The 27,304-nt window shown below is 45.6% G+C and overlaps 1 pseudogene; it reads right to left on the reverse strand.

Annotated features, from left to right (window-relative positions):
• The window catches only part of LOC144510906 (SWI/SNF-related matrix-associated actin-dependent regulator of chromatin subfamily A member 5-like), a 107,059-nt pseudogene extending 80,738 nt beyond the window's left edge, over positions 1-26,321 (reverse strand).
• Positions 26,322-27,304: the final 983 nt, after the last annotated feature.

The following is a 27,304-nucleotide window of genomic DNA, read 5'->3' on the forward strand; positions in this document are numbered from 1 at the left end:
GAAAGAGTGCAGAGGAGATTTATCAGGATGCTGACTGGTTTGGAGGGTAGGTCTTATGAGGAAAGTTTGAGGGAGCTAGGGCTGTTCTCTCTGGAGCCGGGGAGGCTGAGGGGAGACTTAATAGAGGTTTATAAAATGATGAAGGGGATAGATAGAGTGAACGTTCAAAGACTATTTCCTCGGGTGGATGGAGCTATTACAAGGGGGCATAACTATAGGGTTCGTGGTGGGAGATACAGGAAGGATATCAGAGGTAGGTTCTTTACGCAGAGAGTGGTTGGGGTGTGGAATGGACTGCCTGCAGTGATAGTGGAGTCTGACACTTTAGGAACATTTAAGCGGTTATTGGATAGGCACATGGAGCACACCAGGATGATAGGGAGTGGGATAGCTTGATCTTGGTTTCAGATAAAGCTCGGCACAACATCGTGGGCCGAAGGGCCTGTTCTGTGCTGTACTGTTCTATCTATCTACCTATCTAGTGTACCTGAACAGGTGCCAGAGTGTGGCGAATAGGGGATTTTCACAGTAACTTCATTGCAGTGTTAATGTATGCCTACATGAGGTCTTCACAGTAACTTCATTTAAGCCTTCTTGTGACACTAAGAAGTAAACTTTAAAACTCAAGACCTATCCTCAGTCCCTGGTTAGTAAGTTTGCAGATGACACCAAGATTGGTGGCATAGCATAGTGGTCAGTGAAGAAGTTTATCTCGGATGGTAAAGGGAACTTCATCAATTGGGCCAGTGGGCTGATGAATGGCAAATGGAGTTTGCTTTAGATAAGTGTGAGGTGATGCATGTTTGTCGATCAAATCAGGGTAGGACCTACTCAGTTAATGGTAGGGCATTGGGGAGAGTTATAGAACAAAGAGGTCCAGAAGTACAGGTTCATAGTTCCTTGAAAGTGGAGTCACAGGTGAACAGGGTGGTGAAGAAGGCATTCGGCATGCTTGGTTTCATTGGTCAAAACATTGACCTTGTGTTGTTAAACTTCTTACTGTTTACCCAAGTCCAACGCCGGCATCTCCACATCAAAACATTGAATACAGGAGTTGGGACGTCTGCTTGAAGTTGTCCTAGCATGCTACCGGGACTTGATGGTTTGAGTTATAAGGGAAGATTGGATAGACTGGGGCTTTTTTCCCTGGAGTGTAGGAGGCTTAGGGGTGGTCTTATAGAGGTCTGTAAAATAATGTGGGGCATAGATAAGGTCGATAGTCAGCATCTTTTCCCAAAGGTGGGGGAGTATAAAACTAGAGGTCATAGATTTAAGGTGAGAGGGGAGAGATACAAAAGTGCCCAGAGGGTTCAGCTTTTCACTCAAAGGGTGGTGGGTATATGGAATGAGCTGCCGGACGCAAAAGTAGTGGAAAGTACAATTTTGTCTTTTAAAGAGCATTTTGACAGTTACATGGGTAAGATGGATATGGAGGGATATGGGCTAAATGTGGACAATTGAGACTCGCTTCGTGGGAAAAATTGGGCAGCATGGATAAGATGGGCCAAATGGCCTGTTTCCATGCTGTAAACCTCTAAGACTTTATAAATACCCGGACGCATTCATAATTTTTAATTATTCTGCGATGCCCATTGAGAGTGAAAATAGATATTTCAAACTAACTAATTGTGACGAGATTAATCACCACAAAAAGAGAAAAATAGCATGGCACTGGAAATCATCTCTATTAGAATGGAAATGATAAAAGCAAAACATAAAAATAACATTCAGAAATGTGCTGATCTCAATCTAATGTTTGACATTTTGTGTACAACACTTAACGGTATTTAAACAATCCTGGTCTCGGTATTACACAGGTATATTGAAGCACTACAGATGCGGTCATTATTTCAACTTGAATGACAACAGGACTGTGGAGCGTTATCTATTTCGTTCATCATGAAAAAAAATGACTTATTTTTACTGCCATTGTTTTGAACGCTGTTTTATGAACACTCTGAATTTATATTCATCTGTTCTAAGTTGGAATGGTGAAAGTGCAGAATAGATTCACCAGGATGCTGCTTTGGATGGAAAATTTAAGTTACGAAGACAGCTTTGTTCGTCTTGAGTTGTTTTTGTTGGAGCAGGGAAGACTGAGGGGTGACCTGATCGAGGTGTACAAGATGATGAGGGACACGGACAGAGTGGATAAGGAGCAACTGTTCCCCTCAGTTGAAGGGTCCGTCACGAGGGTATAAACGTTCGAGGTGAAGGGCAGGAGGCTTTGGGGGTTGTAAAGAAATTTCTTTTTACCTCGAGGGCGGCGATGGTCTGGAATGCGTTAGCTGGGACGGTGGTAGAGGTGAGGTGCATCACATCCTTTAAAGCGTATCTCGATGAGCACTTAGCACGTTATAACGTTTTTACGTTCAAAGCTATGGACAAGCTGGGACATAGGATATAGGTGGGAGACCAGATGTTTCACTCATGTCCCTGCAGACTCAAAGGGCCAAAAAGCCTATTTTGTACTGTGTGATTCTATGATTCTTAGAACAAAGAACAAAGAAAATTACAGCGCAGGAACAGGGCCTTCGGCCCTCCAAGCCTGCACCAACCATGCTGCCCGACTTAACAAAACCCCCCTACCATTCCAGGGACCATATCCCTCTATTCCCATCTATTCATGTACTTGTCAAGACGCCCCTTAAAAGTCACGACCGTATCTGCTTCCACTACCTCCCCGGCAATGAGTTCCAGGCACCCACCACTCTCTGTGTAAAAAATCTGCCTCGTACATCTCCTTTAAACCTTGCCTCTCGCACCTTAAATCTATGCCCTCTAGTAATTGACTCTTCCACCCTCGGAAAAAGCTTCTGACTATCCACTCTGTCCATGCCTCTCATAATCTTGTAGACTTCTATCAGGTCTCCCCTCAACCTCCGTCGCGCCAGTGAGAACAAACCAAGTTTCTCCAACCTCTCCTCATAGCTAATGCCCTCCATACCAGGCAACATCCTGGTAAATCTTTTCTGTAGCCTCTCCAAAGCCTCCACACCCTTCGTAGAGTGGCGTCCAGAATTGAAAACTATATTCCAAGGGTGGCCGAACTAAGGTTCTATAAAGCTGCAACATGACTTGCCAATTTTTAAACTCAATACCCCGGCCAATAAGGGCAAGCATGCTGTATGCCTTCTTGACTACCTTCTCGACCTGCATTGCCACTGTCAGTGACCTGTGTACCTGTACACCCAGATCCCTTAGTTTCACTTCTCAGAGATAGCACATTGCTGAGTAACAGGAGGAGATTACTGGAGGGGCTATCTTCAAGGAATATTAATCGTGGTTAAAAATCTAATTGTTGGGGGGATACAAATAGTTGGCAAAGTTTGTTAAAAGAGCGAGAGGCTTACATTTGTGATAGCACGATCTTAAATTCAGCTCCTGTGACCAACAGGATTTCAAGAGCTTGTTGTGATGCAAAGTTTAATTAAAAGTTAAAACTAATAAAATCTTAAACAAAAAGAAATCTCTACCCAGATTATGGATATTCATTATACTAAATGGCAGAATATGCTCAAGTGTTGTCTATCGCCAATAACTTGCAAATATTTATCTCTGTTAGATAAAGCCAATTAAAAGTAAACGTGAAATGTCAATACATTTAACTTTGTACACTTGCCAACAAAAGTTTTTTTAAAGTTATTTGTTAGCCACATGTAGTCTTACATTAACAATGCAATGGAGTTACTGTGAAAATCCCCTAGTCGCCACACTCTGGCACCTGTTCGGGTACACTGAGGGAGAATTTAGCACGGCCAATCCACCTAACATGCACGTCTTTGGAATGTGGGAGAAAACTGGAGCACCCGGAGGAAAGCCATGCAGACACGGGGAGAATGTGCAGACTCCACACATACAGTGACCCAAGCCGGGAATCGAACCCCGGTCCCTGGTGCTGTGAAGCAGCAGTGCTAACCACTGTGCCACCCTGCCACCCCGCCACCCCGGAATCGAACCCCGGTCCCTGGTGCTGTGAAGCAGCAGTGCTAACCACTGTGCCACCCTGCCACCCCGCCACCCCGAAGTAAAACCAACAGAAAACACCTTCCTGTCTTTCACACCTTAAAGTCTGTTGAAACAGGAACAGTTCCATGGATTGGTGACATGCCAAGAAAACAATGGTTTCATAAAAGAAGCTGATTGTTACATTATAATTAGTGCTGCATCCTCAGTGGAATGCTACACTGGCAGATACGCACAGTAAAATGTCATCAGATGTTTCGTGAAACATAATCAAAAATAATTGAGGTTAGACAATGTTGGAACTACAGATAGCTTTCTTCTCCCCTGTTGAATGAAATCATGCAGCTGATTTGGGATCACTGTGACTAGTAAATCAGGATGTATTATCAGGAGAATGAATTCAACATAGATCAGCTCAATTACAAATGTTGCGCCGTCAGTTATTAATGACTTACCAGGAACACCAATGACTCCAAGGGTCAGATAGTATATTTTCTGTGTGTGGTCAATTGGTCGATTCATTCTTGGACTGAATTAACCTGCGCCTTCGTGCTGCGGGCAATATATCTGTACTGAGTCAACATGTTCCCAGTTCCTTTAATTTATACCTTGTGTGATCTCCAAGGGGAGTTTGAAGTCATTGTTCAGTTGCCCTTAATGATGGAATATATTAAGGCAAGGAGCTTTATTTTCCCTGTTGATTGTCGTTACGTTAATCACCAATACATAGTTTCATAATTCAGAATATCATAATTTAAATTGGCAAATATCAGACAAAAGAAATTGCATTTCGCTCGAACAGATATTGATTGCACCCCGAACACCATGGCACTCTTGATTGGAGTAAGAAGTTTCACAACGCCAGGTTAAATTTGGTAGCAAATACCATAAGCTTTCGGAGCACTGCTCCTTCGTCAGATGGAGTGGAAATCTGCTCTCAAACAGTGCAAACAGACAGAATCAAGTTGCAGAATACTGATTAGAATGCGAATCCTACAGCCAGCCAGGTCTTAAATATCAAGACAATATGGGTGGAGGGAACATTAAACACAGGTTAAAGAGATGTGTATTGTCTCCAGACAGAACAGCTAGTGAAATTCTGCAAGTCCAGGAGGCAAGCTGTGGGGGTTATTGATAATGTGACATAAATCCAACATCCCGGTTTAGGCCGTCCTCATGTGTGCGGAACTTGGCTATCAGTTTCTGCTCAGCGACTCTGCGCTGTCGTGGGTTGTGAAGGCCGCCTTGGAGAACGCTTACCTGAAGATCCAAGGCTGAATGCCCGTGACTGCTGAAGTGCTCCCCCACAGGAAGAGAACAGTCTTGCCTGGTGATTGTTGAGCGGTGTTCATTCATCCGTTGTCGTGGCGTCTGCATGGTTTCCCCAATGTACCATGCCTCGGGACATCCTTTCCTGCAGCGTATCAGGTAGACAACGTTGGCCGAGTTGCAAGAGTAGGTACCGTGTACCTGGTAGATGGTGTTCTCACGTGAGATGATGGCATCCGTGTCGATGATCCGGCACGTCTTGCAGAGGTTGCTGTGGCAGGGTTGTGTGGTGTCGTGGTCACTGTTCTCCTGAAGGCTGGGTAGTTTGCTGCGGACAATGGTCTGTTTGAGGTTGCGTGGTTGTTTGACGGCAAGAAGTGGGGGTGTGGGGATGGCCTTGGCGAGATGTCGCACCACTCTTGATTAGAAACAGACATGCTAGGGATCTCCTGCCTTCGATAGTGATATAGAACATAGAACAGTACGGCACAGAACAGGCCCTTCGGCCCACGATGTCGTGCCGAGCTTTATCTGAAACCAAGATCAAGCTAGCCCACTCCCTATCATTCAGTTTTTACACTCTGTTCTTCTGCATTATTCTATGTGGCGATCTGCTTTAAATGTGAGTATCTACTAAAGGAATTGAAGATGAATATGTTTTCATTACTAAACACAGTTGTTACATTGCCTGATTAATGCAACAACATCAAGTTAAACATAATGTTAATCTAGCAGAGAATAAGTCAAATTTATTTATTAGTCACAAGTAAGGCTTGCGTCAGCACTGCAATGAAGTTGCTGTGAATTTCCCCGAGTCGCCACACTCCGGCGCTTGTTCGGATCAATGCACCAAACCAGCACGTTTTTCGGACTGTGGGAGGAAACCCAAGCAGACACGGGGAGAACGTGCAAACTCCTAACAGCAACCCAAGCTGGGAATCAAACACAGGGACTGCTGTGAGGCAGCAGTGCTAATTCAGTGTGTTATAATATTAAGGGTGATGTATATTTGGGGTTATATAGGAATGCTTGTGTTGCCTATAGTTGTGGAGTCTGTAAAGACGATACTCTGTGACATACTTCAAATAGTACAGAGCATTCTGTAATAAACTATCAACATCCTAGTACATTCTGTAACACACTTGCTATCCCGCAGACCATTTTGCAGTAAATAACACAATATATTCTGTTACACACTGCAAAAACGCAAGACCTTTTACAACACTTTATTAGTTCCCCAATACATCGTGCAAAACATTGCGACACAGAGGGCCCCCTATTTTACCATTTTGATTCTAAGTGTAGGGTGGAGTTGAAACTGGGAGCGTTTCAGATCTGAGTTTCAGACCCGTTCTCAGGTGCCGTCATGCGCACTCTACCTGCAAAAATATCAGCAATTCCAAATTGCGCTGCACAAGCCTGTGAGCAGGGCTTAATGTGCCCAAAATCCTGCAGCTCCGATCGGTGGCTCCAACTGCGCATGCGCAAAAAGAAAGATGGAACGCTCCTCCCCTGCCACATCCTTCCCGGGCCGGATAATGCCTCTGCCTGGCCCCCACAGACATTGCCCCACCCCCACAACATTACTGATCTCCTTATTCCCCCACCCCCCGCCAACCAGACCGATCGCAGGCCCCGCCCCCTCCCCCACACCCCCCCTCCACCGATCTCAGGCAGAGTGGCAGCGGACTTCCCTTTCCCCTCACTGATCTCAGGCAGAGTGGCAGTGGACGTACCTTCACCCCCCCTTCACCCACCAATCTCAAGCAGATAGCCATCGGACGCAAAGCACTTAACGCTTCACTTACTGGGGTGCTCGAGTTGGACATATATTACCTGCTGCACCTGATTTGCAGGTGTAGCAGGTAATTAAGAAGGTAAATGGAATTTTCTCCTTTATTGCTAGAGGGATGGAGTTTAAAAACAACAAGGTTATGCTGCAGCTGTATAAGCTGCTGGTGAGGCCACACCTGGAGTACTGTGTACAGTTTTGGTCTCCTTAGTTGAGAAAGGATATACTGGCACTGGAGGAGGTGCAGAGGAGATTCACTAGGTTGATTCTGGAGTTGAGAGGGTTGGCTTATGATGAGAGATTGAGTAGACTGGGGCTATACTCATTTGAATTCAGAAGAATGAGGGGAGTTCCTGCAGAAACATATAAGATTATGAAGGGAATACATAAGTTAGAAGCAGGGAAGTCGTTTCCACTGGCGGGTGAAACTAGAACGAGGGGGCATAGCCTCAAAATAAGAGGAAGAAGATTTAGGACTGAGTTGAGGAGGAACTTCTTCACACAAAGGGTTGTGAATCTGTGGAATTCCCTGCCCAGTGAAGCAGTTGAGGCTACTTCATTGAATGTTTTTAAGACAAGGATAGGTCAATTTTTGAATAGTAAAGGGTTATGGTGAGCGGGCGGGTAAGTGGAGCTGAGTCCACAAAAAGATCAGCCATGATCTTATTGAATGGCGGAGGAGGCTCGAGGGGCCAGCGGGCCGACTCCTGCTCCTAGTTCTTATCTTCTTATGTTCTTATCATATTTGGAGCATGTCTGTTTCGCGCAAATTCTGGATGGGCGAAAGCAGTGGTAAAGAAGGAAGTGCTGGTAAAGTTGGGCGTGCAGCCCATTAAGTCACTTTTAAATACATGCAAATGTATTTAAATGGCCGCCACGCCCAACGGGGCCCATTTTCAGGCCTTGGCAAAGAGGGATCGGCACGGAGGTGGGCGCGGATCACAACACGATGGTAAAATTAGGCCCATTTAATCCATCACAGCTTAGCCACATAAAACCCATCACAGCAAAACCCACAAAATCCATCACAGCAAAACCCACAAAACCCATCACAGCAAAACCACATGTAAGGGACTGAGGAAAATTTGTGGGGAAGACAGTTACCAGTGTTCTTTATCCCTGGTGGGCTTCAGTGTCCTGTTTGCTGGGTGGGTGCAGTGAACAGGATGCTGTTGGTTGAGTGATGTGGGCTGGGCCAATGGGATTGCACTGGGGGCGGGAGAAAAAAATAAAGGCGCCAGGAAGTGAAGAGGCAGAGCTGGAGAGGTAGAGTGCAGAGAGAGAGGCAGAGCTGGAGAGGCAGAGAGCTGGAGAGAGAGAGCTTTTTCCAGGCAGGGAGAATTCGGCAAGGAGTGAGAGGCAGCCAGGCGTTCCCCTGCCTGTTCTTTTCATTACTGCCGAGGAGGACAGCATTCAGCGCACTCGACCTACGTTGCTGCACGGATAGCTCACGGCACCTCTGCCTCCTGCAGCATCATCTTCCACACGTGTGTCTCTCCTGGACTGTGTGTGGGTGTCGTGAGTAACTGGTGGGGACTATACAGTCCAACTGGATCAGTATCTACGAATGTGTTACGGAGGATGAGTTGACCCATATGTGCACCAACGGTTGAAGATCAGAGCTCACTGTTTTATGTCTGTTAATGATATGTGTTATTAAATTTATTTTTGATATTCCGACTTACAGTACTGACATTTATGGGTAAACAGGGAATTAGCCAAATCAACATCAACCGCTAGGAATTCGGGATCCTGTTGATTGAATATTTAAATAGTAGCCCCCATATAGTGGTCAGCAGCGGGTTACACACATAAAACCCATTACAGCAAAACCCTAAAACCTATCACAGCAAACCCAGAAACCCATCACAGCGAAACCCCATAAAACCCATCACAGCAAAACCCTATAAAACCCATCATAGCAAAACCCCATAAAACCCATCACAGCAAAACCACATAAAACCCATCACAGCAAAACCCCATAAAACCCATCACAGCGAAACCCCATAAAACCCATCACAGCAAAACCCTAAAACCTGTAAGCGGACACAAATTTCTGTGAATCCTTAGATTAAATATTTCTTAGAATAAAATCAAATAAATGAAACAGGACAAAACAGCACCCAGGCACAAAAGTGTGAACAGACAAGCAGGTCTTTTAAAACGCAGAAACAAGGCTGACAAAGGGACTCAGGAACTCACATTAGCATAACCTTCCATTTAATTAAATTGGCTCCAAGGATATCAGGAAGCCCTTATCAAACAGAAGTTCTCCTAGACATGAAAGACTTCCTGATAAAACACCTATTGTATAAGAAACTCCGGAGATCTCAGGCAATTATCACCTCCCTAGACTGGGCAATCACCAGACGTAACACATCAACTCCGCACCTAAAAACCCATTAAACAGGATGACCATATCAGAAAACCATAAACAAACCATTTACACATCAACCACAGAATATGACTATGACTATCGCCCGTTATTGGTGGACCTGCAGAGTGCTTTCGGGACAGTGCTGTTTGTATGTCCCGATTGCACCTCCGTCGACGTTAATAAAGCTGTACCGCTGTTGAACCTGACTCTGAGTCCGAAGTGGTCATGTTCGCCCCAATTGTTACACAGGGAGAGGGAGGACACTGCCCGGGTACAACAGGGACAGCTGTGCCAAGCATATGGTCTGTGGATGATAGCCCAATTAAGACATCATTTGAACCAGGTACACAGGGGGGAGGTGCCCGACTGGATTAACGCGCCCAGCTGGCACAACTCGCAGATCAGAAGGGGGCGCTGGATAACTGGACCCTGAAAGGAATGACGCGGGTGTATCCAGTAATCCCCGACTGCGAGGTTAGTGAGGGCACAGGAGTAGGGATGGTCCTATTGATTCCGATAGTTAAACCAGACTCGGGACCATTCCCTATCTTCCAGATCGAGAACATTGGCGTTGTCAGGGGCAATACCTCCGTATCACCTAACCGAAGTCACGGCCATCTCAAGGCATTGCGTGATGTCAAGCGCCTCCCTCTCGGGATGCCAACAAAGGGGAGAGATATGCATTTTCCCTCACCCACTGGGACAAGGAGAGGCAGCTGAATGTGGGTTTAATCAAACACAGGGCTGTACTCTAGAAATCATAACGACAGATCCACATTTTGCCCGGGCAGGATATGGAGGACGAGGCAGGTACTGCGTAGCCACAACAAAGACATCCTTTGTATATAACGGGCTGACATGTCCGATCCCCAGCCCAAACCTTTGCTTCACCCCTCGCAGACCAGTCACCATTGGCCAGGCCCACATCACCAACATTCGAAGTAGGCAGACTCTGACACTTAACGCCACGGACCCACTGAGAGATGACCTCAAATACTACCGAGAGCCAGAACAGGCTCCCATCCCACACCTAGCCGAAGTGCTGAGGGAGATCCGCGTCAAAGTGGGACACTCCGTTCGGCTGTACCACCAACTACAGTCACACATCAAAACCCGAGAGCACAAAACAGAGTCAGCCCGACAGAGCCAAACATGGGCACAGAGGGTATGGGACTGGGGCCTAAACGTGGACATTCACCCCTGGATCCGGATAATCTCACATGTACTAGTCACTATCCAACTCATACTCGCAATATCTTGGGGAATAGTGACGTGTTATACATACCGCCAACACAAGAAAACCAAAGCTGGAAAGAGTGCAGAGGAGATATACCAGGATGCTGCCTGGTTTGGAGGGTAGGTCTTATGAGGAAAGGTTGAGGGAGCTAGGGCTGTTCTCTCTGGAGCGGAGGAGGCTGAGGGGAGACTTAATAGAGGTTTATAAAATGATGAAGGGGATAGATAGAGTGAACGTTCAAAGACTATTTCCTCGGGTGGATGGAGCTATTACAAGTGGGCATAACTATAAGGTTCGTGGTGGGAGATACAGGAAGGATATCAGAGGTAGGTTCTTTACGCAGAGAGTGGTTGGGATGTGGAATGGACTGCCTGCAGTGATAATGGAGTCAGACACTTTAGGAACATTTAAGCGGTTATTGGATAGACACATGGAGCACACCAGGATGAAAGGGAGTGGGATAGCTTGATCTTGGTTTCAGATAAAGCTCGGCACAACATCGTGGGCCGAAGGGCCTGTTCTGTGCTGTACTGTTCTATGTTCTATGTTTATTCCCATAATATTTTATTTACAGTATAGTTGTGCCATATATCCCACTCCCAGGTCCTGACTCGCAGATATCCCGATCTTCTGGCTAAGGGCCGTTTTAAAATGCAGCTTCGTGCTGTTGCTGGGCAGAATAAGGATCTTCTGTCGGCTTTGAAATTAAAGGTCTCTCAGCTGTGCAGAGCTTCGTGCTGTTGCTGGGCAGAATAAGGATCTTCCATCAAACTTGACTTAAAGGTCTCTCAGCTATGCAGAGGGGAATTTAAACGAATGTCCATTCGGGTGTTCCCCTCTGCATTGTGGGCACGTTATGAATGGTGCCAATCAGTCCAATAAATGAATATGTTTAATGAGGTGAATATTGATGAGATAATAAAAATATGGCTTTGGAAAATGGCCTACTTCAGTTCCTCCTCTCGTCCAGGGGGTCCCATTCATGGCTGACCCCCCATGGACGATCTTCAGAGGTACAGTGACCTGTACAGATATCGTCCTTGCCGTTGTTCCTCTTCCTCGATGGTGTGGTTAAATTCTTGCATCTGGATACTGGCAGTGGGTAGCATTCTTGATGCAATATTTGCACATATTATTTTAATACAGGTGAGGCCCAGGCAGAGTGTGAACAGGATGGCTACTATTACAATCAATCCCTTCATAATGTATGCTCCCCAAACTGTGTTAAACAGCCACCCTAACCACCCATCAGTCCCTGTAAATCCCTGTTTAAAGCTATCCAATTGCTTTTGTATCCCGGACATGGCTGCTGTTATGTTTAATGTCTTGTCGTGTACATATGTGATGCATTTTCCTTTGATGATGATGCATACCCCCCTCCTTGTCTGGCTAGCTGATAGTCTACTGCATATCTCGTTTGCTGTGTGGAGAGTCTGAGTTCTGCGAGTTCTTGGTCAATTGCACCCAGTGCCTGTAGGGTGCTGTTTCCTAAGATGGTAAGTCCACATATGAAGAAATTCCTATTACTGGCACTGATCACCCCTGCGGCGCCCCCTAGGGATAGTGTCCCCAGAAATCCATACCCCAAAGAAGATCCTAATGTGACAGGGGCCTGCCAGTCGGCGCAGAATTCTGCGCTGATGGCCCTGGTCACAATGCGTTTCTGGACATGTCCTTCGCTTGGGCACGGAACCGTGAGAGGTCTGATTGTCCCTACGGAAAAGAACCTTGGAGGCCTGTCTGTGGCCGTCATGTATACATTTTTGAATAAAAACACATAACCTTCTTTAACCCGATAACATGCATTACCCCAGGGTCGTTTGACCACATGGTCCCATGTTGTGGAACCTTCCCTCCCCTGGGACTGTCCACCTGATTGTACCCCTTGGTGAGAATCAAATGGGTATGTCCCCGAGGCTGAGCTTACGTGGGTGCCGTTGCACTTGCCACACATAAGCTGCCTACCCGCGGTGACTGCAATGCATTTCTGTTGCTGGCATTCACAAGTGAAGTGTCCTTCCCGGACCCGGCACTCCTGGAGAGCACAATGTGCCTCAGCGCACGAATCATTTTTAGGGACAAAGGCATGCACGCACCCCCATCCCTCTCCCTTAAAACATTGTGGGTAGTTCCCATGTGTCTCCTCCCGTTGGGGTCCCATCCCCCCTAGAATTCCCGGCTCAGTGAGCTCTACACACCTTCCTTGTATCCCTTGTTTAAAGTACCCAATATGTTCCTTGCAGGGTGCCCCCGATGTGTCAATAGTGAATAACTCTTGTGGGAGCCACCCTGGTGTTGCGATGAATAGGGAGTTTACTGATCGCGCTGAAGGGTAACAAGCCGTCCTATTCCCATAGATCTGGATGTGTGTTTTCAAGAAAAGGTGTTCTTCCATGATTGGTGGTTCTGCTCCCCTAACCCCCATGTGTTGGAGCGTATTTACAATGGTCATGGTTATCATCAAATATGTCCCTATTCCCATATTGTTTTTTTACAACAGTATTTTTACAGTTATAGTATATACAGAAAATAAACAGGTAATTAAATTAAAAGTAGTTTGTTCCGACCTCTTGATAGTAGATCTGGTCCTGGTTCCTGTGGAATTTGAACGAACGAAAACGGTATCTTTAGTTCATTTGTCTTCATACAGCTTTAATTGGGTCCAATGTTTCCAGATCCCCTGTCCCCTGATATCTATACAGGCACAGGTATCTCCGCTAATAATGACCACGTAAGACCCGTGCCATCTTGGGGCAAATCCTGGTTTTGCAGGAAGCACTTTTGTTAAGACCCGGCTCCCGGCTTTTGGGACCTCTGGTAATATTTCTGAGTCCTCCTCTGTATCGACCTGTGCCTGATTAAAAATTACGGACCGGCGCATCCCCTTCAATTGGGTGCTAAGGTCTCGGATGTATTGACGGATCTTATCCTTTATCGGACCCACATCTGTCCAGCCTGTAATAATGTTTTCGGGTAAGTGCATTGCTCGCCCGGTCATCAGCTCGTATGGAGTCATTCCGGTAGTTCGATTTGTGGTCGCCCTAAGCCTCACCAGAACTGCAGGTAGGACTTCTGTCCAATTTCTAACTGAGGATTGCATTGCTTTTGCCATGGTTATTTTTAGAGTCCGATTCATCCTCTCCACCATCCCGGAACTTTGTGGGTGATAGGGGATGTGGAATTTCTGTTTTATTCCTAATAGTTGGCAAATATTTTTCATAACCTTTCCTGTGAAATGTGTTCCCTGGTCCGAATCGACTTGAATTGGCATCCCCCATCGGGGAATGACTTCTGCTGCCAAAATCCTGGCTACCGTCACGGCTGTACAATTGGTTGTGGGGAATGCTTCTACCCACCTGGTGAATTGATCTATTATTACCAGGCAGTATGTTTTCCCGTGAGAGAGGGGGCAATAGTCCTGGGACTTTTATCGGTTCTGCGTCGGTTAGTCCGTTATCTAATTTCGTCCTAGCCCAGGCTTCGGGAATGGAAGCACAGATGGCTCCGAACCCTTCTTTTTCCTGATCCCAACCTCGGGCCACAATGGTGGCTACCCCAACCATCCCCAGGTGGCTTCCTAATGTCCCTATTCCGATCCTCCTACCGTCAGGTTGTGGCCAAATTAGTCTCCCTTTCCCACAATCTATCAGCACTTGGTATTCCCTCATTAAATCATTCTCCTTAATTGTGCCCTCATTATTCTGACATGCGTGAAATTGCATTGGAATAGACTTGTGGTTGATTTCTACTAGTGTGGTCTCGCTAAGATAGGCGGGTATTCTCTCTCCCCCTACCCCGGTTATGTGTATTCTTTTGTTGGTCAGTGGCAGGGGTGGGTTTGTAATTGATATGGCTGCTCCCATATCTACTAACATGTGGCATTCCCTACCCCCTACCAAGGCTTCTACATATATTCTCTCTCCCTCTTTCCTGTTTTGGATGGGAGATTTCGACCAGTGTTGGCCGATGAGTGGGGTGGATGGACACCGGCTTCTGTCGGGATTCACTGTCTTCTGTGGGCGTGGCGACACTATTCCTCTCCTGTCTCCCATCTCCCTGGTTTGGGGTCTGTTCTCGTCACCCTAGTGGATTCCGGGAATGTGGTGCCCCCGGGGTTGGTCTATAGTTGTCTTGGGGTCTCCCATGTTTCCCCCAACACATTGCCTCGGTGTCCCCTGCCCTGTGGCAGTGGTCACAGCGGGGCCCGCAATTCTCGGGTTTCCCTCTGAATGGTGCTTCCCTGCAGAATCTAGCCATATGCCCTGGCTGGCCACACGTGTAGCAGCTGAGCCCGGTTCTCCCCTTATCTCCGTTATGGGGGGTTCCAGTTCTCTCTCGTCTGGGCTTTGTCTGGGCAACCTTCCCTCCTTTTATCCCGCTAGCCCACTCGACTAGCTCGTCATAGTCTTGGGATGCTATCACCCTCATCTTAAGGATTTCTTGGTGCACCTCTGATAGCCCGTCCTTGAATGCCTGGATAAAAGCCCTGTCTCTCCTATCCACATTGTCCTGTCCTGAACACTCCCTATATATCTGGAATAATCTCTCTCCAAGTTCCGATGCACTTTCCCCCTGTCCTTGTTTAGTATTTATGATCCTGCTCCAATTAGTGGGGGAGTTAGAACCATAGAATCATAGAACCATAGAAAATTACAGCTCAGAAACAGGCCTTTTGGCCCTTCTTGTCTGAGCCGAGCGATTTTTTGCCTAGTCCCACTGACCTGCACTTGAACCATATCCCTCCACACCCCTCTCATCCATGAACCCGTCCAAGTTTTTCTTAAATGTTAAAAGTGACCCCGCATTTACCACTTTATCCGGCAGCTCATTCGACACTCCCACCACTCTCTGTGTGAAGAAGCGCCCCCTAATATTCCCTTTAAACTTTTCTCCTTTCATCCTTAACCCATGCCCTCTGGTTTTTTTCTCCCCGAGCCTCAGCGGAAAAAGCCTGCTGGCATTCACTCTATCTATACCCATCAAAATCTTATACACCTCTATCAAATCTCCCTTCAATCTTCGACGCTCCAGGGAATAAAGTCCCAACCTATTCAATCTCTCTCTCTAACTCAGCTTCTCAAGTCACGGCAACATCCTTGTGAACCTTCTCTGCACTCTTTCAAAATTAGTTACATTCTTCCTGTAACTAGGTGACCAAAACTGTACACAATACTCCAAATTCGACCTCACAAATGCCTTATATAACCTTACCATAACACTCCAATTTTTACACTCGATACTCCGATTTATAAAGGCCAATGTACCAAAGGCAATCTTTACGACCCTATCCACCTGTGACGTCACTTTTAGGGACTTCTGTACCTGTATTCCCAAGTCCCTCTGTTCAACTGCACTCTTCAGAGTCCTACCATTTACCCTGTACGTTCTACTTTGGTTTGTCCTTCCAATGTGCAATATCTCACACTTGTGTGCGTTAAATTCCATTTGCCATTTTTTAGCCCATTTTTCTAGTTGGTCCAAATCCCTCTGCAAGCTTTGAAAACCTTGCTCACTGTCCACTACACCTCCAATCTTTGTATCATCAGCAAACTTGCTGATCCAATTTACCACATTATCATCCAGATCAATGATATAGATGACAAACAACAATGGACCCAACACCGATCCCTGCAGCACACCACTAGTCATAGGCTTCCACTCAGAGATGCAATCCTCCACAACCACTCTCTGGCTTCTTCCATTGAGCCAGTGTCTAATCCAATTTACTACCTCCCCATGTATACCTAGCGACTGAACCTTCCTAACTAACCTCCCATGTGGGCCCTTGTCAACGGCCTTGCTGAAATACAGGTAGACAACATCCACCGCCTTCCCTTCATCTACTTTCCTGGTAACCTCCTCGAAAAACTCTAATAGATTGGTCAAACATGACCTACCACGCACAAAGCCATGTTGACTCTCCCTAATAAGTCCCTGTCTATCCAAATATTTGTAGATCATATCCCTTATCACACCTTCCAATAACTTGCCCACCACCGACATCAAACTTACTGGCCTATAATTTCCCGGCTTTCTTTTGGAACCTTTTTTGAACAACGGAACAACATGAGCCACCCTCCAATCAGCCAGCACCTCCCCCGTGAATACTGACATTTTAAATATGTCTGCCAGGGCCCCTGCAAGTTCAACACTAGCTTCCCGCAAGGTCCGTGGGAATACCCTGTCTGGTCCTGGGGATTTATCCACTCTGATTTGCCTCAAGACAGCGAGCACCTCCTCCCCTTTAATCTGTAAAGGTTCCATGACCTCCCTCCCTGTTTGCCCTATTTCCGTAGACTCCATGCCCGTTTCCTCAGTAAATACGGATACAAAAAAACCATTTAGTATCTCCCCCATCTCTTTTGGTTCCATACACAGTCTACCACTCTGGTCTTCAAGAGGACCAATTTTATCCCTCACTATTCTTTTGCTCCTAACATATCTATAGAAGCTCTTTGGATTTTCCTTCACTCTGTCTGCCAAAGCAACTTCATGTCTTCTTTTAGCCCTCCTGATTTCCCTCTTAAGTAGTTTCTTGCACTTTTTATACTCCTCGAGCATCTGATCTGTTCCTTGCTGCCTGTCCATTTCATACAACTCTCTCTTCCTCTTAAGCAGTGTGACAATCTCCCTTGAGAACCAAGGTTCCTTATTCCTATTTACTTTGCCTTTAATCCTGACAGGAACATACAAACTCTGCACTCTCAAAATTTCTCCTTTGAAGGCCTCCCACTTTCCATTTACATCCTTACCAGAGAACAGCCTGTGCCAATCCACACTCCCCAGATCCCTTCTCATTTCATCAAATTTGGCCTTTTTCCAGTTCAGAACTTCAACCCGAGGACCAGATCTATCCTTATCCATGATCAGGTTGAAACTAATGGCATTATGATCACTGGATCCAAAGTGTTCCCTCACACTCACATCCATCATCTGCCCTAACTCATTTAGTTCCCTAAGACCCGTTGGATATCTGTCTTGAATAATGTGAAGGGTGCCTGCTGGGCGTCTATCTCAGCTGTTGTAGGAACGGCATGTGTCCACCTTCCTCTATTATAGTCCTGTGCTGCTTGGGTCGCTGGCCCTCCTGCCACCAACCTCCATTTATCCGCTGGACAGGCTGCCCTGACCAGCTGGTGTATGTCCCTTAAATGTAACTTGTGCCCTACCCACAGTGAATCTAATTCGCCCCAAAATCCCAGGTTTGCGCTTCTGGGTTTTAACTTCCCCAGAGATGCCATAATCTGCTGCCTTTCCCCTGGGGTAAAAGGCTTATAGGTTGCTTTTGGTTGTGCTACCGTCCCTTCTCTGGTGACTGGCGCTAGATTATAATTTTTTATATCCCCTTCTGATACTGGAGCGGTTGTATGTTTCTGCACTGACTCGTATGAGGGCACAGGGTCCGTTTCCTCTGATCTCTGCGTTATCTCCGCAGTGTGGTTTCTGTATTCTAATTCCCTCACTCTCTCCTGCAATACCTTCATTTGTTCTGTCTCTTTGTGTCTCTCCTCCATGGAGGCATTTACCTTCTCAATTAGTCCAGCTAACTGGGTCACCAACATTACTCCCATTACTTTTGTTTTGTCTCGTTTAACTCCGTCTACCCACTTTCTCTGATCTTCCAAAGTTTGTGATGCGTTCCACCCCTTCCGTTTCATCTTTGCAACAATCGCTTCTCTGGCTAACAGATACTTAAAAATGAGATCTACTGCAGTTTCTCCCTCAATAACGTGGTCTGCCATTTTTCTGTCTAGCAGTCCTGCAACCCCCGTATGCTGGTTCCAACAGTAAAAGTGCCCCAACTCTCTCTCTTATCTCCTTATCACTGATACTGCTCCAGCACCGTCTGTATTGCTGTAGGGTCTCGTAGTGGGGTCCCAGTGGGTCTCTGCCCCGTGCTCTCCCAACTATTCCTGACACCTCATGCTTGGCCTATTTTGTGTTGTCTTATTGGGATGTGTGCTGGTCTTTAGTGGGTTTGTCGGCCCCTGTCCCCAGCCCCTTTAAGTACAACGCCTCCCGCTTGGCCACCACCTCCCCTAGCAAGGTTGATCCGTTACCCCAAAAGGGAGTCTCAGCTCCCTGGTACCCTGCCATGGACTGTGGTGTTCCTTTCAGACGACCAAGGTTATCAAACTCCGCCCAGGTCCCTAGTGGACTCTCCGTCGTCGTGTCTCTTGGTCAGGATAGATCGGGTCCCCTCTTCCTCAACACTTACACATATGTATCTGTTATCAAAGCCCCTGTTATAATTAGTAACTGTATCGACTCTGAGTTATTCGCCCCTTCAGAGTCTGTGTTGTTACCCGATTTACACTGTCCGTGCCTTGCACCCTGAGTGCCTGTGCCTCTTAGCGCCTGCTTCAAAACCCAACCTTAGCGTGGGAGATTTCTCCTCTTAACGTCCAGTTTAGGGTCGGGCACCTTGAGTCAAGCACTCCCTTGTCCTATTGCCTTGGCACAGACAGCGGTTTCGTTTACAATCCTGGGTTAGTTACACCAATTAGTTCTGCATGCGGTTCTTATCTTTATATTAGTCTTAATTCCTTATTCCCGTTATCAGATAGCCCAAAACCTGTTATCTTTCCCTCTGGTCCTCTATTTCTATTAAAGTTACTTACCTTCTTCCACGCGGTCGTTCTGACCTATACCTCTTTAGTGCAGAATTCTGTTTCAACTTCAAAGACTTCGGCAATATTATACAGTTCTACAAGACAATATTTAAAACGGACAAACCCTAACCGTTAAAGGTACCTCACTTTGAACAGAGACTTGTACTCGCCCTTGACTGATCTGGATTTTTATCAGATTCGTTTAAATTTGATCCCGGCTTCCAGACCGTGGCCACCAGTCAGAAGTCAGATATCAAATCCTGAGCCGACTACGCCATTTGTTGTAGGGAAAAATCCCTTGTACCAGTGCATTCAAGAGGTCGAGTCTCAAGGCAAGGATCAAAGTGTTTTTCTTTATTGTACAATTACTGGGATCCCAGGGAGGCCCCCGTAGCCAGCTTAGAAACAGTGGCTTGGCCACGATGATCTCAACAGTTACACATTCGCTCTGGATATTTATAGGAATCCAAATTCGAGCGGGAACATTTGCTCATACATTTTTACAATCCCTAAAAAGTGGCCTATCTGGTCAGGAAGTTCCCTGGTAGACTTTGTCAATTTGCATCTGTATGGTGTGTGTCCGTGTTAATGGGACTGCCTGTTCTTGCCCCGGTGTTTTAATGTGTTTCTCATTATCCTCTCGATGTGTCCCCTTATCTAAATCGACCTCTGATGTTTTGTGTCTGTATTCTATGGTTGCGAGATGAGGTGTTATTGTCATTTTGTCCTGTTGTGTGTCGGGGGATTTAATCTAATCTTTTATTCTTTTTATCCTGGTTTATCAAGATTATTTGCCTGCCTTGGCCATTTTATTCCCATAATATTTTATTTACAGTACAGTTGTGCCATATATCCCACTCCCAGGTCTTGACTCGCAGATATCCCGATCTTCTGGCCAAGGGCCGTTTTAAAATGCAGCTTCGTGCTGTTGCTGGGCAGAATAAGGATCTTTTGTCGGCTTTGAAATTAAAGGTGTCTCAGCTGTGCAGAGCTTCGTGCTGTTGCTGGGCAGAATAAGGATCTTCCATCAAACTTGAATTAAGGGTTTCTCAGCTGTGCAGAGGGGGATTTAAACGAATGTCCATTCGGGTGTTCCCCTCTGCATTGTGGGCACGTTATGAATGGTGCCAATCAGTCCAATAAATGAATATGTTTAATGAGGTGAATATTGATGAGATAATAAAAATATGGCTTTGGAAAATGGCCTACTTCAATACATTATAATATTATATAATACCTTATACCTTATGTTAAGTTTATCTTTCTCTACGCCCTAGCTATGACTGTAACACTACATTCTGCACCATCCCCTTTCCTTCTCTATGAAGGATATGCTTTGTCCGTGTCGCGCGCAAGAAACACTGTTTTTCACTGCATACTAATACATGTGACAATAATAAATCAAATCAAATCCAATCATTGCTCCTTCTCTGCGCCAGCATTGCAGTGTGTTGTTTGTTTTCTCACCTGTAATTGATTACTCTATTAGGTTGCTCTGCCGAGTCTCAGGAGTGTTTCTGCTGTGTATTAAAGAGAAGACCTTCAGTGTGAGACCTCAGTAAATGGCCATGGCTTATGGCATGGGCAGGTACCATCGCTTCTCTCAGAAAACGCACCGGTCCACTACTGGTCAAGCTGGAGCCAGTTACTACCCTATTCTCGCTGCCATTGGAGTTCCTCATGGGTGATTGCAACCGATTAAAATGTATTTATTTGTGTCACAAGCAGGCTTACATTAACACTGCAATGAAGTTACCATGAAAATCCCCTCGTCACCACACTCCGGTGCCTGTTCATGTACACTGAGGGAGAATTTAACATGGCCAATGCACCCTAACCAGCACGTCTTTCAGACTGTGGGAGGAAACCAGAGGAAACCCACGCAGACTTGGGAAGAACATGCAGACCCAAGCCGGGATCCGAACCTTGCTGCCTGGCTCTGTGAGGCAGCAGTGCTAATCACTGTGCCACCGCTCCACCCTAAAAAGCGTGTACATGATGTCTGCTATGCGGAGGCTGCCTCCCACCACCTCCTAATTTTGGAGAGAGTGAAGTTGCTCCCTGGCAGCAGAATACCTGGGCTGATGGAATGGCAGTGGTCCCTCCTGACCAGAGTGACGGTTCATGGGACCCACAGACCCGACCAGCTTCTATAGCTACTGAGGTGTGATGAGGGGTTGCCAGCGATTAGTCTTTGCTGGAATATTACTGTTCAACTTTGTCAGTTGGGGTATAGGTTACAAAAGCAGAGAGGTCATGATGGAGTTGTGTTAGAGGGATGAGCGGTGGTGAGGCTACGGCTGGAGTACTGTGTGCAGTTCAGGTCACCACATTATAGGAAGGATGTGACTGCACTGGAGGGGGTGCAGTGGAGGTTTACCAGGATGCTGCCTGGGATGGAACATTTAAGTTATGAGGAGAGGTTTTATAGGCTTGGATTGTTTTCATTGTATAGCAGAGAAGACTGAGGGGGCGACCTGATTGAGGTGTTCAAGATTATGAGGGGCACGGACAGAGTGGATAAGGAGCAGCTGTTCCCGTTATTTGAAGGGTCATTTATGAGGGGACACAAGTTAAAAATGAAGACTGGGAGGTTTAGGGGGGATTAGAAGAAATAAATTTTTACTCAAATGGTTTTGATGGTCAGGAATGCGCTGCGTGGGAGGGGGGTGGAGGCGGGATGCCTCACATCCTTTAAAAAGTACCTGAATGAGCATTTGGCACGCCATAACATTCAGGGCTATGGGACTGCTGGCAAGTGGGATTGGGTGGGCAGGTCAGGGCATTTCATGCGTCAGTGCAGACTCGATGGGCCGAAGGGCCTCTTCTGCTCTGTAGTATTCTGTGATTCTGCGAACTCGATTCAGCTGCTGTAGAGAAATGGGAACAACTTGTTTTCCCTCGCTTCAGGAATCTTTCTTTCTTGTGGTGGGCGTTGGGAGGGAGAGCTGCGGTAGGGGTGATGAATTTTAACTTGTAAGCACAAATAACAATCATGAATTCAAAAAGAAATCTAACATCGGGTTTCTGCAGCTCTTTGATTTCATACAGGAAGTGTACAAAATGTGTCCCGTCTAATTGGAGCTGCTTTATCATACTTCTGAAGGTTAACCAGATGTCGCCCCGCACCCTCCTCTTCCTCACCCTCACGCACATTCCCAGCATGGCATGGCACGGTGGCACAGTGGTTAGGACTGCTGCCTCACAGCGCCAGGGACCCGAGTTCATTTCCAGCCTCGGGTCACTGTCTGTTTGCATGTTCTCCCCGTGTCTGCATGGGTTTCCTCCGGGTGTTGCACTTTCCTCCCACAGTCCAAAGATGTGCAGGCTAGGTGCATTGGCCATGCTAAAAATTGCCCGTTATTGTCAGGGAGACTATCAGGGTGGATGCGTGGGATTACGGAAATAGGGCCTGGGTGGGATTGTGGTCAGTACAGACTCGTCATAAATTGTATCACAGAAACCCAACAGTGCGAAAGAGGCCAGTCAGCCCATCGAGTCTGCACCAACAACAATCCCTCCCAGCCCTATCCCCATAGCCCCACATAATTACCCCACCAACACCTCGAACCTACACATTCCGGGACACGAAGGGGAAATTTAGCCTATAATTCACCCCACTGACAGCCTGAATAAATTACAATTATATCGTCTCTTCGATGTAATGAAACAGACCGTAATGAAAAACATGAAACTTATTTCTGATCTGAATTTCTCATCACAATAAAACACAATTTTCATTGAAAATTGGGGATGAAGTGAAAATGATCGAGAGTTTCAGGTTTCTAGGTGTCCAGATCACCAACAATCTGCCCTGATCCCCCCACACCGATGCAAAAGTTAAGAAAACCCACCGGTGCCTCTACTTTCTCAGGAGGCGAAGGAAATTTGGCATGTCAGCTACGACTCTCACCAACTTTTACAGATGCACCATGGAAAACATTCTTTCTGGTTGTATCACAGCTTGGTATGGCTCCTGCTCTGCCCAAGACCGCAAGAAACTATAAAGGGTTGTGAACGAAGCCTCGTCTATCAGAGGACGTCTCTGGGAAGGATGCGGAGGTGAAAAAGTCAATCTTATGTGCATATGAACTAATGCCAGACGCCTGCAGACAAAAGTTTAGAAATCTAAGGAAAGAACCTAGTCACACAATCATTGAATTTGAAAGGATCAAACAGAAAAATGTTGATAGTGGATACGAGTTTTGAAATTAGACCGGGTGTATGAAGCACTTAGAGAAATGCTTAGTGAGGAGTAGTTTAAAAATTCACTCACTAATGTAGTGACAACTCAAGTGGAAGCAATTACATAAGCATGTGTGCCATGGCACAGAAGACTACGGACCAAATGCTTGAAAATGGGATTCGCATAGATAGCTGTTTAATGCCTCGCTCAAACTGAGGGGCTGAAGGGCCTTTTTCAGTGCTCTGAAACTGTGACATCATGATAAATAGACTGTTTTCCCGTCATCTCTTTTAATGCCGACTGACTTGTGTTGGCCGCTTTGCCTCTACTGCCTCCTCGCGTGTCACTTGACACATTGCTGTTTCCGGGGACACTGAACAATTTTTTTCTGGATTTTGGCACCCCTGCAGCATTCTGCTGTTTTTTTTCCTCTGGCCTCATTTGCCTCACTGAATTGTCCTTGAAATAATTAGATAGCATCTCCCAGTCCACTAAATTATTCCCCAATTTGCAATGGTAATTGTATGTGGCTACACAGGGAGATGAGAGAGCCTTAGAAAGCCATTCTGTCAGAGAGTCAGTGCAGATTTGTTGGACCGAATGTGCTCTATCTGCACTGTAGCGATTTTAACATTCAATGATAAGTTCAGCACCGTGCATAAGTAAGCTTGGGATCACACCGACGGTTCCCATCCCGGGCACAAGCTGAGTACTTAAGTGTGATTCGACATAGAGCAACCCAGTATATTGTCCAGTGCGTCTTATGTAAAATATATTCGAACTTGTTTTGATTCTGTGTAAAATACCTTCATTTTTTTACTCACTAACAACCTCTGTTCGCACTAAGATATCTGGCACAATGTTGGCCTTCATTTTCTGGTTCCACCTGAACACAGAGGGCTATCTTGCTCTTCAGCATAACATCCCGAGAAGTATCCTTGCTGTCCGTTATGTTATCAGAGAGATGTGGGGGTAAAATTGAAGGGGTGGCCCAAGAACTGGAGTGGACCATAATTAAGGTATGGAGACGGAACATCCAGGGGTGTCAATTATCAAACACAATCGAAAGGAGAGAAAATAACTGATGAAATCAATGTTCACATAAAATGAGAGGGGAGAATGACAGAAAAAAAGTTTTCATGAAATGGTTGGAAAATGTCAGACACCACAGCAAGTATTAAAGGGTAAAAAGAAGAAAACAGAAAAAGTGTCAGAAGAAAAGTCTGAAGAAAAGTCATAGGAAACGCCCCAGAAGAAAATCTGTTCGGAACAGGTTACAGTAAAGGAAGACATATAGGTCAGATTAACATATTGGAAAATTATGGGGAAAAAAATAGAACAAACGGGAAGAAAAATACCAGAAAAATAAGATAGCCAAAATGACACAGTTGAAGGGTTTGTACCATCTCCTTGCATTTCCATTAGATTTAGTGTTTGAATTGTTTGTAACCTGTACTTTATTGATTTGAGTTGCTTTATTAAACTAAGATACAAAATTACTTTATGTTGTTGAATTCAGTTTTGTTTTTTGAATTCTGGAATTAATATTTTTTTAAATGACACTTCATTGACTTAACGGAATGTCCACAGTTAAATACATTGAGAAGCAATATCCCTTGGTGATGGAGGCCTCGGAATGACATTTTATAACATTGTGAATTTAATTTCCAAATGGCCACAGCCACGTGAAGGACAGCATTGAAGCAACACGTGATCCAAATATGCAATTGGCGTGGCGTGCGTGATGATAGCACAAGTTGTGGGAGAATACTGCTTCTGATTCTAATAGTTAATGCATGTGATCACCATCAAACCTCCTGAAGCGCAAGTATGGACAGGCAGTGAACGCTGGATAATTCAGAGAAGCCCACATTCCATTCATTAATAATAATTTAAAAATTTAGTCTTTGACCATGGCAGCTCAATTTCTGAATAAACATATTCCATTGCCGACTTCAAGGGCATCATCTATTTTTTTTCCATTCTCTCAACGACTTTGCAATTGCAAATTCCCAGAGGCGACCCCACAGTATGATTTAAACGCTTCCGGAATATAGGAACCACGAGCTCAGTGCTAAAGTTATCTGCCACGCAAAGGAGCACATTGTCTCACACTGAGAATACATCGTCCATTTAACTTGGCAAATCAAATACTTCACGTGATCCTCGCTGTTATTGGGGTCCCTGGTAAGACTTTAACAATTGAAGTTGTTTAATTCTATGTTTGAACACCTCAACTGGCTTCACTGTGAGGGTAATCTCGTGGGCACGAATACCTGTTTGTCGCATGGTTTGCTTAACTCAATTGTATTGAATTAAAATTGCGGATTTACTTCGAATCCTCAACAGACAATAACTTTTCTGAAGTATCAATTTATTGAATTTGGTGGAATAAAGTGGAATGTTGGACCAGTCCTCAGTGAGCATGAACTTTCTGAAAGTAGATATGAGTTGTAGTCAGAGTAAATTTACTATGAGTGTGGCAAATTGATCAGAATGATATACCTGGAGCTGGATCAGGGCTGTCGCTGAGTGGCTGGTGAACATTCTGAAAATGAGATTGAACATCAACTGATCCTTATCAATATCGCCAACAAGGACATGGTCGAATGAGGAATAAGGTCCTGAAAGAGGAAATGTAGGGAGCCAGAAAATAAATGTAAAAACACGACCACAAATGTGGTAATAACCTGATAACACTCAGTTTTACCTGCAAGCGATATTGGGAATACAGCAGATGGACGAGTGGCTGTAAAAATGACGTAGTAGTGGAGGGATTTGAAATTGGGGTGTGTTGAACAGATCAGACTGAGAAATACAGTCTGAGAAATACGGATGCTGTAGAAGCTGGACCTGCTGCACCCCAGCAAGACCAGGTCCATGATCCTGGGAGGGGGATTCGGCCTAACTGTGGGGGAGTGCTTCTACATGAGATGAGCAGATGGAAAATCGACCTGCGAGCTGCAAGGGAGGGCCACGCAGGTATAAACAAAGCGTGGAAATTTAAAAATCAACAGAGGAAGACAGGCAGAGGGAACAAGAGCTGAAACAAATGTGGACACCGTATAAGAAACTGTATGAACATGTTTCGAAACAAAAACAGGTCTAAATGCACTAAATCTTAATGCCTGACACACTCACAATAGGATAGACGAATACACAATGGAAACACACAGAAATGGATACGATATATATATATATAGTTATGGACTAATGGATGCAGGGAGACGAAGATTGTAAACTGAGTATCCAAGTGCATTTGTTTTTTAAGATATGCATTCAGAAAGCAAAAGGCTGTGAGATTGTGAACGTGCGTTATGAGGACAATGTAAAAGGATAATGCAGGATAGCTTAGTAAAAACAAGTCCAATGCACTTTATATCTTGGAGATATGCGAATTGGTTCACTTTTTTAGGAAGAATAGAATGACTGTTTTTAAAATGGTACTACATTGGGAAATATTGATAATCACAGAAATCCTAGAAACCCTACAGTACAGAAAGAGGCCATTCGGCCCATCGAGCCTGCACCGACCACAATCCCACAGGCCCTACCCCCATATCCCTACATATTTTACCCGCTAATCCCAGGACACAAAGGGGCAATTTTATCATGGTCAATCAACCTAACCCGCACATCTTTGGACTGTGGGTGGAAACCAGAGCACCCAGCGGAACCCATGCAGACACGAGGAGAATGTGCAAACTCCACACAGACAGTGACCTGAGCCGGGAATCGAACCCAGGTCCCTGGAGCTGTGAAGCAGCAGTGTGAAGCAGCAGTGCTAACCACTGTGCTGCCCTGCCACTGATGTATAAAGGGAGCTGGCAACCATTCTGTGCTAGTCACTTGAAGCAAACACGTA

This window comes from Mustelus asterias, chromosome 23 (genome assembly GCF_964213995.1).
Source record: "Mustelus asterias chromosome 23, sMusAst1.hap1.1, whole genome shotgun sequence".
NCBI lineage: Eukaryota > Metazoa > Chordata > Chondrichthyes > Carcharhiniformes > Triakidae > Mustelus > Mustelus asterias.